The 13564-nt window shown below is 36.5% G+C and overlaps 1 protein-coding gene across 1 annotated transcript in view; it reads right to left on the bottom strand.

Annotated features, from left to right (window-relative positions):
* Positions 1–13564, bottom strand: part of ARMC4 (armadillo repeat containing 4) — an 82738-nt gene that overhangs the window by 12095 nt on the left and 57079 nt on the right. The gene's annotated exons all lie outside the window — the stretch shown is intronic.

Raw genomic sequence — 13564 nt, 5'->3', positions numbered from 1 at the left:
TTCCCTTGGCAGCCTGTTCCAGTGCTTGACAACCCCTTCAGTGAAGAAATTTTTCTTAATATCCAATCTAAACCTCCCCTGGTGCAACTTGCGGCTATTTCCTCTTGTCCTATCACTTGTTACTTGGGAAAAGAGACCGGCTCCCACCTCACTACAACCTCCTTTCACGTAGTTGTAGAAAGTGACAAGGTCCACCTTAAGCCTCCTTTTCTCCAGGGTAAACACTCCCAGTTGCCTCAGCTGCTCCTCATAAGACTTGTGCTCCCGACCCTTCACCAGTTTTGATGCTCTTCTTTGGACATGCTCCAGCACCTCAATGTCTTTTTTGCAGTGAAAGCTTTCTGGTTTTCACAGATCCAAAGACAATACATAATTTGCAGTGTATAAGACTCCTTCGGTAATTAAATAGCAGTATCAACCAATATTCTTTAACATTATTTTTTTTCTTCAAAACTTCCAGAGATTAAAAATTATCAAAAAATCCTGTACTGATTAGCAGCTGGTAAATACAGCCAATTATCACCCTTGGAGATAAACACAAAATGAAATAAAATAAAATTTCCAATAAAAGGAAATTGTATGGGCCTTCACTTATCATCTAGGAGAAGATATATTTTAGCTTTTCCATACAATTGATAGTTACATAATCCCCATTGCATCATAACCTGATCCAGCCCTCACTGAAGTCAGTGACAGAATTCTCATCAGCCTTCTGTCCCCTGGCTTTATGCCAAAGTACAGAACACTGATGAGGAACATTAACACGAGAGCCCATCCCATAATCTACACATTGCAAAAGGACTTTTCCTTAGCATCTATACCTTGAAAGTGACAACAATAAGATGTGCCATATTACTTAAAAGACACCGCAGAGTACTCTCTGAAATGGCAACATAAAAGAGATTACAATGACTGGGGCTTGAAGCCAATTTGAACTGAGTGTGAGTCCACAGGAAGAAGAAAAAAGCAAAAAAGAAGTTTTCAAAGAAGACAACAATGAATGCATAATTCAGCACATTAAGGACTCCTGAGTGATAACTCAGCCTCTATGTACATACGTGTGTACACATATGTATAAGTATGTGTATATATATGCATATTATTCTGTGCATTTGCTATGTTCAGCTTCTTTGAATAGCTCCTTGCATACAAGGAAACTATTTTTGATCAGCTGAATGCCAAAAATAAGTACCTGGCATTCTGCCCTTGTACATTAAGCCAGTATCTCTCAATTAAGAAAACTAATTTTAGTATCTGACAATTTAGATAGGATATTATTCCATAAACATAAAAATATTTTAATATTCTTATTTCTTATTATTGCCAAATTAGAAAGAAACATTTCACATAGTCACAAGGATAAGACTGGTGCAGGGAACTAAACAATTGCAAGAAGCTGCTCTGTGTATTTCTGTGGTTTGGAAAACATGCCAAGACGGAAGGAAAAGACATTCTCTGCATTTTCTAAAGCAAGATAAATACAGAAAAGAAATATAGATGAAAGATGGAACTGCTATCTATGGACTCTGCCAGATTCCTTGGCTTTTTGGCACACCTATTGAAGCTGGCAGACTTAGCCAGTAGCAATCATTTCCATTAAAAGAAGCAGCCTATATTTTGGTTTAACATATTTTGTTTGTGCATTTTTAAGGTTCAAAAATGTCTATTTAAAATTTTTTTTAATGATTCCTTCTGCACAGTTGGCTGCAATTGCACTTATTTGAAGCGGCTCATTTATCACTAAAAGAGCTGCAGGGCACAGCTACTGCTTAACAGCTCCAACAAACCTACAGCTTAGTGGGACAAGCTTCTTTTTATAAGACTAGAAGATGTTTAAAATGTGCCAAGTGGAGCTTTATGCCAGCCTCTAGGTTTGCTATCCAAACGTTACTCAATTAGAGGTCTCCTGAAGCACAGTTTGGGTAAAGATAAGCTGATCTCCTTTAGGCTGCTGGTTTTTCCCATCTAAGATCAGCCAGATTTTAACAGAACACTTGCTACGTATCATAAACTTTAGTAATGTGAAAGTTTGAAAAATAATCTGAAGTCCGAGGCTTAAATCTACACTGAAGCCAAACTTCATTACCTTTGGCAATGGTGCAAAAGCAAGTGTTTTACATGTAAATGCCCCTACTTTACGAATGGTGAAATTTTGCTTATTATCAAGGTAAAGGCTTACTGCTTTCTATTTCCTGGAGCTGAAACTGTAAAGAAAATGTTCACACCTGGTAGTTGCTAACACAGTAAAAATTGCAGTGGTGTAACATCGTCAATTTTCATTAATCCTTCTAAAATGAAACAAAATATGGCAGTATTGGACTTAGTTTATGGAACCACTTATGTCTGAAGTTTTAGAGTGTGGTGTGACCAATACATTTGTGGGTGAAGGAATTGGGCGTACTTTTTATAGCCAACAGACATGCAGAAGTTTGGCCATCTAGTGCCCTCTTTCTTGATGTGCAAGAACTGTAACAAGTAATTTATAAAAAGCAGTAGGCATTAGCTTGGACTATGTGCCAAACATGCTCTATCTCCAGCCTGAACTGTGAAGGCAGAATAGAGCCAACCATGATAGTTAAAAGGGGGTTCTTGAGGCTTAAATCTACACTGAAGCCAAACTTCATTACCTTTGGCAATGGTGCAAAAGCAAGTGTTTTACATGTAAATGCCCCTACTTTACGAATGGTGAAATTTTGCTTATTATCAAGGTAAAGGCTTACTGCTTTCTATTTCCTGGAGCTGAAACTGTAAAGAAAATGTTCACACCTGGTAGTTGCTAACACAGTAAAAATTGCAGTGGTGTAACATCGTCAATTTTCATTAATCCTTCTAAAATGAAACAAAATATGGCAGTATTGGACTTAGTTTATGGAACCACTTATGTCTGAAGTTTTAGAGTGTGGTGTGACCAATACATTTGTGGGTGAAGGAATTGGGCGTACTTTTTATAGCCAACAGACATGCAGAAGTTTGGCCATCTAGTGCCCTCTTTCTTGATGTGCAAGAACAAGTAATTTATAAAAAGCAGTAGGCATTAGCTTGGACTATGTGCCAAACATGCTCTATCTCCAGCCTGAACTGTGAAGGCAGAATAGAGCCAACCATGATAGTTAAAAGGGGGTTCTTCTAAAGTTAAATAAAATTTTAAATATGTAAATATGCACATACATACTGTACATATTGTACCAAATAATAGTATGTATCTATTATATTAAATATTTTTTGATTTATAAATATCTTATCTTAAACCTTGCTTAATAACGTAAAACTCCATATTCTGTTTTCAGTGTCCTCAACAAAGGTACCCCAAAAAAACCAACCAACCCCACAGCCAAATACTCCTAAAGAAGTAGGTGCCAATGCTTTCACATTTCATTTTCTAAACTTCAGATATATATGGTTTGTGGCAAAAAGTTGGTTTTAGAGTGTTTTCAGTAGAAATTACTAGTAATTGTCTTCCGTATTTTGTAATCCACATTTATTTATTTCACAAAGATAGTCTTATGAAAGTCTTTTCATATAAAATGGTTAGCCAAAGCTTCTTGTGGGATTTATGACTTTAGCAAACAATGACCAATATTCTGGAAGCTCTGCATAATAAAATACACAAAGTGTATTTTTTAATAAAGTCATTATAATGAAGTATAAAAGAACTCTCCAAATATTAAATCTACATTTCACAATAACTTTCATAAATCATTATTAAACTATTTATATATCTTAGATTATTACAAGCGAATGGAAGAGCCTATGTGTGATTAACCTTTCCACCATTAAGAATAGAACTCAAAAAGCACAAACACCTCTTACGCATTAATTCCTCACGGAATCAGAAAATACATTATAGCTGTTACAACTTCTTTGCCAAAAAAAAAAAAAAGTTAACAAACTGAAAAAAACCCCAATGCATCTCTTCAGGCTATAGTCTGGTGAGAAGACAGGAACAAATCTTATGGATAATTAAAAAATATGTGTTCAAATGTATGAATATACAAATCAAGTCCCACTCTTAGGAGCATGAGTCTCTGCTTTGCCTGCCCTATTGTACCAAGCACTTAAAATTAGGTTTCAGCTAATTGAAACTATAAGTTACAGTAATTGATATTCTAGGAGGCATATATTAATATTTTTTAATATGAAGAAAATGGAGTATTTCCATGCTGTGCAAATAATTCTATAAACCAGACCACAGAGTAAGGCTAAAGATCAGTTCTATGCACTGGTAGGTTGGATAGAAGCTTTCAATATTAAAAAATGCCAGAACATGAATGGAAAGTCTGATCTTCTGCATTTCAGATATGTAATGTAATCATTAAGTTAAGGGTTCCTCTAGCCCAAAATTAATTAGTTCTGTATGTACAATGGAATAAGAACAGGAGAAAACGGGCTTGTTCATAGTGCAGCACAGCAATACTATCTTTAAATAAACTTATTTGGATAATAAAAGCAGCTCAGAACAATGCAGAGCTCAACACAGGCTAATTTATTCTAACTTGGTGTAGCCTTCAGCACAGACACACACATACAAAAAACTGCCAACAGCACCAGTTATGGTTCCCATATGGTATAAGTGCCTTAAAGTCTGGGTGACTGGCTACTATCCAGTGGTCCTGTTTCCTCAGTTTTCACAAAAAGCTTACAGTCAGTATTTGGTATTTATGTTTTACTTACGATGATCGAGTTGCAGCTATGAATTAGCAGTAATTGTATCTTGGTTTTCTTAAACTATCAAATATGATCAATACAAATATTTTTATAGGAATAGAGTGGCAGAAAAAAAATCTATCTGATTGCCTCCACCTTGTTGTGTGTTACATTTAAACTCAAATTTTCTGGAGTCTTCTTCTTATATGCAGGTATACATCACTACCTAGCAAAATGAACTACTTATCTGTGATCAGTGGCTTTAACCATCATCACAGTACACAGAAATTAATGAATAAAGAGAACAAGTAATCCCTTTATTATTTGTTATTTAATTAGCTCTGAATTCAAGCTCAAACTTTAAGTCAAAACATCACAAAATCCTCATAGGAGATACTGGAAATTACCTCACTGCAAAGATTTCCCTAAATGTTTCAGAATACCACCTAATCAGGTAGTTGCAAATTTAGAATTTCATTGGCAAGTAGAATAGGCATTTTTTAGCTTCATACTTTACAATCAAAGCCACTGCTATTCTTTCCACAGACCTAAATCCATTTGTGTCTACATAATTCAAAAGTATTTACCACCTTCTCAGCCAATGAACTCCTTCAGTTTTCTAATTAATAATATCTCTGCCAAACCCGGAATCTTCCATTGTGAAAAGGCAGTATTTTGTTTTCAAGGCATTACAAGAAGAGTCAGTGTCTTGGTCTCTTATTTCCTCTCTAAAACAATAAAATGCTTGAATATATTTTGTGGCTGCTTTTAAATTGTGAATTATTCTTACAAAATTGAGAGCTAACTCTGACATTTTTAAAGCATATTGACAACAATTCAAATCAGATTTAGTCTCCTGAAAAAAAAATAATCAAATTATATCACAAGGTTTAAATTCACTGGTGAGTTACATGAACAGTACTACTTAATTTTCACTCCTGTGCATGAAGGCCAACATTCTAGCACGCAAAGGTCTAACCTGGGGAACAGCTTCCAAAAAGACATAGGAATCAAAGTAGAAAATTGGCCGAATATGAACTTTGAGGGCAACACTGTGGCCAAACAGAATAATGAAAATCTCTGATGTTCAAACAGAGCTTATATAGAAACAGGAAAGTTATTTTACCTGTTTTGAGTATTCATACAGATATTACTGGAATACTGAATTATGTTCTGAAGTGTGTTGAAATGCACTCCAAAAGGGGAGTTAAAAAATAAAAAATTTAGAGCTGACACACCAATATAATTAAAGAATTAAAAAGATAGAAATTCCATCAGAGATTACACTTCCTTAGCTAATTAAAAAGATGACAATGTGACAATAATTTGTTCTTACTCAAAAAGAACGTATATCAGAACAGAAGTTATGTAGGGCTTTTCAGCTTACCAAACAACAGTATCATACGTGTAATTGCATAAGATAAAGCTAGACAAACCTTAGGCTACAAATAAGGTGCAAATGTTTTTATGGGGAAGGTATTTAACTACTGGAACAAGTTATGATGGCTCTAGTGGATTTTCCATCACTGGAATTTTTAAAGTAAAGAGTCAGTGTTTTTCTAAAAGATATACTTTATTCCAAACAGAAATAAATTGAAGCAACGTCTCTGGTTTGTATGAGCAAAGCTACTCAGACTAGCTTGTTAAAATGACCTCTTCTAGTATTATAATGTATGTACCTATGACTATTTAACATAAGAATAGTGTCCAGTTTACAGGACTATAAACTTATTTAGGCTTTTTAAATATTGGCACATTACCTTCCTTCCAGCCCAGCAACTTCCCCTTTACCGCAAGGCTTGTTGAAAATCAACATTCAAGAGGATATTAATTCAAATTCAGCTGTCTGAAAGCTAGCTGTTTAGTCTGAGCTAGTATCCTAGGTCTCTTCTATATTCAGTGAAGAAAACTAGGCACTTTCATGAGTCTATTCCTTCCAGAAATCTTGGGCATCTATTTTCAGCTAACACAAGTCTGCAGGTGCCTCTCTCTCTCTTTCCACTGACTACAGAAGATGCCTTAGTTTAGACTACTTTAAACTCCATAGCTAGAAGTGGCCAAAGTTAGATGTAAGGAATCCATCCTTATTATTCCAAAAATCTTTTCCAAAATCCCTGGATTCAAGTTAGTTAGATCCACTAATTTAAAACATATGGGTTTTCAGATCATGTTCAAAGTACGTCTCAGTTACTGCTGGGCAGATAGCGTTTCATCACCATCATAGCATATAAGTACCTCTCATCTGTACTTTTCTAGGAAGAGAATAAATTACTTTTTTAATAGCTCTTCCTTATTGCACTATTATTCAGAATTCTGTAATTTCTATCTAATAATGAACTGGACTGTACCGTCATTTAAACAAGTTCTCCACTGTCTTGGGATGGGATTCACCCCATTAAACACAGATACCTACAGTGTAGATGTGCAGATCTGAACTTTGAACCTGTACTCCCATTATAGTCAAAGGAGACCAGAAAATACTGCCAGTAGAGACTGAGGTACTTTATCTTTGCATAAATGCCTAAATTAGGAGAGATGAAACACAATAAAGAATCTGTTCCTGTTCCTTGACTATTATAAGAAATTGGGTCACTATTTCAGATGGGCATGTCCACAATGTAAACACTTAAATTTAAGATGAATGATGACTTCGATGAATTTTGTTCTTCTATAGCCTGATTTTTGGTGCTTATTTTACCTTGTTCTTACTTTTTTTCACTACCTTAATAATCTTCTCAGAGTCCTCATTAGCCTCATCATTAAAAACCGGCCTCAACTCTGTAGGTGAGGAGGCCATTTAAACTTCCTTGGCTGCCTTCTTTATACCAAAAAAATATTCCTTACAAAGTCAGAAATTAACTTCCACAATAGCAGAAATTAATTTTCACAATACACAAATACATATTTTGTCTTTCTTCATTTGCAAAGAAAGAATGACCAGGAATAATCAGTTAGATGTTTTTCACTTGTATATGCCTTGAATCTTTTAAAATATTAGAAGATTTTTAGAAGATATATTATGAGCAGTTGTCATAAGTGAGACAGGTGTCATACAGAACACCATCCTCACATAAAGACCATTATCCTCCTCTGAAGCACATCCCAATCTACAGTTTGCCAAAATAATGAAGAAATAGTGAGACCATAACACAGAGGAGCATTGTATTAATTTGACATGATCTCTAGGACAATGATTTAAATATTCTTTCAGTATCTTCAGATGACTTGAATTATTCCTTTAAAACATGTTTAGAATCAACTTGTCACTACTAAAGTAGTTGCACTTCCTCAATCTGCCTGTGTCTTGCAGAACAGTCTTTCTACAGTTCATCTTAAAAGAGCATCCCTACTCTTTAGTGGACAGTTGGAGATTTTCTCATGAACAAGCTTGATTTTTCTAAGGTTTCAGCAGCAGTCAACTATAGGTAGACATCTTTCTTCCTTTGCAACAGCTACATTTTAAGGGAGATTTTCTGCTGTTTCCACCAAGAATGTGGTAATGGCTGGATACTTCCAGTTGTCTGTGACTTTTCCTATTTCTCTGCCCTCTAATTGTGACAGACTCCAAGTATAAAGAATGTTGCCTTGTGCTCCTGCTTGTCTTGGCTAACCACTAATCCCCCACTGGATCTCTCTTCTCCCTTGATTTGTGGACATCTATCTCCATTCCTGAATTCAGGTTGATGCCTGTTCCTTAGTCTGATGTCTAAAAATTTCTCCTGCTTTCTAGCATCCCACATGTTATTATGAGTCTTTGAAAATACAAATCTCTTTTCCAGCACAGCCATGAATTTTTACTTCAGAAAGAGGAAATATTTTCTGGTGTTTGGTAGAAAGAAAGCATTGATTCATCTGTCACAGGTCATAACCATTGTTCCATTCCCAGTCATAAGAATATTGAGGGTGGAACTGAACATAAAATAAAAACTTCATAAACTGTCTTTCTAAACTTCCTCCTAAATCGCCCTGCTTGTCTACTCAGAATTTCACACGGCAGCTGACATACACCAGTATTTCCCAATCTTTTTGTCATACAGCCTTGCTTGAGAAAAGTGAACATATTTTGGGTGGAGTTACAAATAGATGAAAACTTGATTTTCTCTCAAAACTGGTTTTCTCTTACATATACTTCTTGTTTTGTGATCAGTCAATACTGTTTGCAGCAGTGGCAAAATGTGGAATATGAGAATCTGTTTGAAATTACTTTCCCTATGTATTTTTATTCCTGGTTTCCTGGACAGAAACATGTATATACACATTGCGTAGTGAATGGTCAGAAAGTCTGATGCTTTGAGAATGTCTCTGACCAGCTTCAAGTACTAAGCAACTGTGTCATTCATGCAGAGTACATGTTTCCCTGAAGCATCAGACCTCCTGTGCATGTGAACATAGCACATGAACACGTGCTGAAGAACATCTGGGATTATGCATGTACTGCAGCCTAGTCAGAGCTACAGCAGCTGTGCCATTAATCCAATGGGCATGATTACTGAAACACCAGATACCTGGTAAAAGGATAAAAAAATAACAAAGGAATCCAGACAAATTTTCCAGAAGCAAAAAATATGATTGGTCCTGGAAAGATCTGTACATTAAAACCCCTATATAAATACAAAGTATGCTTTCAGTCAACTACTCACTGGAGAGCCTAGAAGAATGCAAACATCCGGACATTATGTCATTATGAGAAGCGTGGTACAAAGATACCCAACAGCACAGATACAGAGCTGCAGGTACTGTCTCACCTGTGCGGGGCAGACCAACCGAATAGACCAGGCAAGATTCAGCACTGTACTGATTCTCACATTTGAGCAACTAAATCTCCTACACCCACTCTCCTTGCCATCTGGGAATACCCCTTTAGCCTTTCTGAAACTCCAGTAATTGATTCTTGATGGTAACTCCAACAGTGTCAGCATAGAAGTCAAGGTCATAAGCACTGGTGGATAAGCACTTCATGATCTGCTCAGCTCTGGCAACTCAGAACAAAAGCTCTTGCACTAGAACATCTGGAGAAACTATCATAGGTCCAACAGAACGTATTTTCTCAGGTTGCTCATGACACTTGCTATATGGGCATTCTCACTGGACAGGAACCACTATGTCTCACTGGTCTGACATATGTCCTGTTGCTTCACTTTGCTTTGCTGCTTTGCTATTCTAGGTATAACACAGCCATTAGAAAGTGGTTGAGAACATCACAGCAGGATTAATTGCTAATTAAACTAGGCTTTATTTAGGGTTAGAAACTCTAGATGATCATAGGTATTGTCCTCTTGTAGCTGGGATAATTCTATTCCCTGAAAAATAGTGACAAAACCAAACTACACACTTTTTAAAAAATGGGTATGTCTATACTGCAGTCATCGTACTAGAATAAGGCAAATCATCTGACTCTGAGCACCATTCTACCAAAGCTAGACACGTAAGAAAGCTCAAGACAGCTAGCTCTGATGAACTCTCACTGCACTTCAGTCACTTTATGGCCTAAGAAGAAGAGGGTTTTCACAACTTATTGACATGGATTTTGGAGCCACGTTAACTTTAACACATAGACCAGTATTGGATTCTCTCTGGCTATGTCCTAGTTCAAAGGCAAATGCTATTTGCTCTATACCTTACAGTCCAGATTTCCAATTGTTCATACATATTGTGGTTCCAGTTCTGCACCTGAATTTTTTTTTTACACTGACCAGAATGCATACATCCAGGTTTAGTCCTAATGTGCAATCAGTATGTAGCCAGGCTACGTACTTGGACATAAGAGCTCAGAACTGCTGTAAGGAATCATATTATTTCTTTTCCTGGTTATGTATTTGCTTCACAGACACCTCCTGGCTATGAAGAGATTCCAGTCTACCAAACTGAACAGCTTATGGCATGAATCAACAGTGTAGCCTTTTAAGGTTAGCAGTGATTTCACTGATATTCTGAATAACTTCCAAAACTGCTTCCCAAGATTTTTGCATATTGTGATACTTAGTAGGTATGAACAATTATTCAAGGTCTTTCACAGCAATGCGAGGTCATAGGCATTTTTATCTTTAGCCTCTTAATTCTTTATCAGGTTTGGTTGCATTTTAAAGATTCATTACAGAACCAATTTTGTTTGCAGTCAGACCACTTTCCCCCCCAAAATTGAGATCTTGTGAAATACAAAGGAGGATTAGTCAAAGACCATGGAATTTTGAAATACTTCAAGGTATGTGGGATAGCACTGTACCTCTTAGACACATACATTTGATCTAAAAGTCAACTGAATTTTCTGCTTGTGGAATGAATATTTCATTTCTGAATGATACAGAGTGGAATTCAGACACTTCATCTTACACTTCTCCCTAAGTATCTAAACAACACAGTGATTAAATCTGTTTCTCTGACAGTATTTCTTTTGAAATGCCCATCTAAAATATAGTGAAGGAGGTTTCTGCCACATTAGACAGGGTGACTGTTTCTGGATATTGAATGGGAAAGCTCATTATCACAACTATGGCTATTTTCCCTAATTGAATATGCCATGGGTATGGCTCAATGAAGTCCATTGAGAAGCTGACAAATACTGCTTAATTATCAAAATATAGTGAAGAAGTGCAAAGGTCAATCATTATTTTCCATATTTCCTATTATTTTCATATTTTCCATTTGACAGAGATCAGATGATCGGAATCAAAGAATCATTTGGATGGCAAGGTATCTCAGGATGTACTCTATTCCAACCTCATGGTCAAAGCAGGGTCAACACTGAATTCAAACCAGGTTGCTGATGGCTTTGTCAAGTCATGTCTAAATTCCCTTAGATGGAGATTCTATCGCCTCTCTGGGGGACTGTTCCAGTGCTTCATTATCCTCAAGGTAGAATTTTTTTCCTTATATCCAGATGGAACCCATCAGATTCAATTTATGACCATTGTCTCTCGTCCTCCTACCATGCCTGCCTTTGTTGCCTCAATAAATTTTTCTTAGATACTGGCAGGCTGCTATTAGGCACTGCTGTCCAAAGGCCTTCTTTCTCAAAGCTAGACAAGCTCAGTTCCCTCACAAGCCAAGTGCTTCAGTCCCCAACCATCTCTGTGACCCTCCACTGGACTTGGAGCCCAAACTGAACACGGCACTCCTGTTGTGTGGCACCACCCCTGGCTACTGCCGATGTTCTTGCTTACACAGCCCAGGATCCTGCTAACCTTCATCACTCCCAGGGGACCCTACTGGCTCGTGTTTGGCTTGCTCAACCTACTCTCCAGATCCTGTTCAGTGGAACCGCTACCCTGGCTATTCGTCCCAACATGGACCAAATGCGGATGCTTCCTCTCATATTACTAATGCAAATCTGCTTATATGATACGAATACATGTGTGTGCTGACACACATGATTACAATTGGTCATACATCCTCTCATATGTTCAGGCCATCTGCCAGTTATGAGATGAAAGGCACCTCCACTTTGGTTCAGTGATGGACCCAGATACAAACCCACATTCAAACACTCACCCACTGTATTACAAAAATGTAAGTTTCTTGTACACAAGAAAAGAAGTGCACCCTGGACAAAAAGTTTAGATGCAACAAACATAAACCGAGTTCCATTATTTTGTAGTTTCACTCTTCCTTTTATCAGTTCTCTTTTCTCTCCCTTAATATATTATGGTAATTCCAGAATATTTTGAATAATAAAAAAATTAAATACCTATGATATTTTTCTGTACATACCTATTTATTTGCAAGTGCAAATGAATGTTTCTAATTATTCTAAATATTTTAACTAGGAGTGAAAAATAAAGATTAACCTAGACCAAGATGGAATTATTACAAAAGTATATCATCAGTATTGGCTTTATACAGTATGTTCAGTGTGCTACAACTTATAAAACCTAAAACCTACATAATAAAATGGATTAAAACAACAGATGACAGGAGGGCAGAAAATGGGTTTTGTCAGTTGAATGGAAAGATAAGCAACATTAAAGTCATCAGACACTAGTTTCAAATTAAGCTATAATACAGTATATATACTCCAGCGCTATGTAGCCCAGTATAATGCAACTGTGATGGGAAGATGTTACTTTCCAGCACTGAAAGGGCAACTTAGATCCGAGTCAGTTCAAGTCAAGGCATTTAAACTGAGTCTTTAAACATTTTTGACAAGTGGATCTTTTTTACCGAACTACAGATATAGTCAACTACAGATATATGTGTAATTCAACATCAATAGTAACACTACATCATAATTCTACTCTTACTTTCAATACATTTACCTGAACATGAAGTAAAATGAAAAGTCTGCAAACAGTGAATCTTTCAGGAAAGTTATGAAAATTAAGAGTTCCTACAATTTCCATCTCTAAGGCTATAATCCTTCTCTCTCCTGTGCCAATGGAATAACTACTGGCTTCAACCAGTGAGATAAAACTTTGCTAAAACAATCTTTTTGAGAGAAAAAGTCTTTCTGGAATAAGGTCTTTGCAGAATGTGTTCCTATTTAATCCTTAAATTAAGATTTTTTTATAAGTAAACGCCAAATTCACTGAACAGCTTCAGGTAAACTAAGCCTTTGTATTATTCTTAATTTGTCCCCAAATCCCATCACACGCAGTTCCTAGGTGACTTTCTGCTGTGCTAGGCAAACATCTTTTAAGATAAACCAACTTCTTTTGCAAAAGCCACTTGAGAAAGACGAAATGCTGATGCGACAGCACTACCAACCTACGTCAGAGTCAACTCAAGTACTCTAGAGGTGAACGTCCACATCATATTTCCATGCCTAAGAACCACCTGCCTGTAATATCTTTAGCACTGCAATACCATTCCTTAATTCACTACGTAACCAAACATTTTTAGGATAAAGTTCAGAAAATTTGAGGTACAGAGCAGCATTCAAGAACTATTTAATATGAAAGATCTCTTCTTTTGACAGTGCTAAACC

This window comes from Calidris pugnax, unplaced genomic scaffold, assembly GCF_001431845.1.
Source record: "Calidris pugnax isolate Ruff unplaced genomic scaffold, ASM143184v1 scaffold54, whole genome shotgun sequence".
NCBI lineage: Eukaryota > Metazoa > Chordata > Aves > Charadriiformes > Scolopacidae > Calidris > Calidris pugnax.
This window is presented reverse-complemented; position numbering and strand designations above follow the sequence as displayed.